Raw genomic sequence first — 1,367 nt, forward strand, 5'->3', positions numbered from 1 at the left:
AAATCAATTTCAAAATCTTTTCGAACTTCTTATCTTTTCAAAATTGATTTTCAAATCTTTTTCAACTAACTAATTGACTTTTTGTTTGTTTTATTATTTCTTATATTTTTCAAAACCACCTAACTACTTTTCTCTCTCTAACTTTCGAAAATTCATCCATCTTTTTCAAAATTATTTTTAATTAACTAATTATTTCAAATTTTAATTTTAATTTTGTTTCTTATCTTAATTTTCGAAAATCACTAACTATTTTTCAAAACAATTTTCGAAAACTCTTCTCTCTCATCTCTTTCTATTTATATAGTTAATTACTAACACTTCTCTTCGTCTAAAAATTCGAACTCTCTCTTCTCCTCTATGTTCGAATTTTTCTCCTCCTTCTTCTATTCTTTTCTTCCTCTACTCACATAAAGGAATCTCTATACTGTGACATAGAGGATTCCTCTTCTTTTTTGTTTTCCTCTCTTTCATATGAGCAGGAGCAAGGACAAGGACATTCTTGTTGAAGCAGATCCTGAACCTGAAAGGACTCTGAAGAGGAAGCTAAAAGAAGCTAAAGCACAACAATTCAGAGAAAACCTTACAGAGAATCTTAAAAAAGAAAAAGATATGGCCGAACCCAATAACAATGGTAGAGGCGCAAGGAGAATGCTTGGTGATTATACTACACCTACTTCCAATTTTTATGGAAGAAGCATTTCAATCCCTGCCATTGGAGCAAACAATTTTGAGCTGAAACCTCAACTAGTTACTTTGATGCAACAGAACTGCAAGTTCCATGGACTTCCATCAGAAGATCCCTATCAGTTTTTAACTGAATTCTTGCAAATCTGTGATACTATTAAGACTAATGGAGTAGATCCTAAAGTTTACAGGCTCATGCTTTTCCCGTTTGCTGTAACAGACAGAGCTAGAACATGATTGGACTCACAACCTAAAGATAGTTTGGACTCTTGGGATAAGATGGTCACGGCCTTCCTAGCCAAGTTCTTTCTTCCTTAAAAGTTGAGCAAGCTTAGAGTGGATGTTCAGACCTTCAAGCAAAAAGATGGTGAATCCCTCTATGAAGCTTGGAAAAGATACAAGAAGTTGACCAAAAAGTGTCCTTCTGGCATGCTTTCAGAGTGGACCATTTTAGATATATTCTATGATGGTGTATCTGAGCTTTCCAAGATATCACTGGACCATTCTGCAGGTGGATCCATTCACCTAAAGAAAATGCCTACAGAAGCTCAAGAACTCATTGACATGGTTGCAAATAACCAATTCATGTACACCTCTGAGAGGAATCCTGTAAGTAATGGGACGCCTCAAAAAAGGGGACTTCTTGAAATTGTTCGTTTCTTTGATCTTTTTGAACTTTTCAC

General features: G+C 34.9%; 1 non-coding gene across 1 annotated transcript; it reads right to left on the minus strand.

Moving 5' to 3' along the window:
- Positions 1-1,011: 1,011 nt before the first annotated feature.
- On the minus strand, positions 1,012-1,115 carry LOC112719130 (small nucleolar RNA R71). The gene has a single exon (XR_003161444.1). It is a non-coding gene; the product is annotated as a small nucleolar RNA R71 (small nucleolar RNA).
- Positions 1,116-1,367: the final 252 nt, after the last annotated feature.

The sequence above is a fragment of the Arachis hypogaea genome, chromosome 10 (assembly GCF_003086295.3).
Source record: "Arachis hypogaea cultivar Tifrunner chromosome 10, arahy.Tifrunner.gnm2.J5K5, whole genome shotgun sequence".
NCBI lineage: Eukaryota > Viridiplantae > Streptophyta > Magnoliopsida > Fabales > Fabaceae > Arachis > Arachis hypogaea.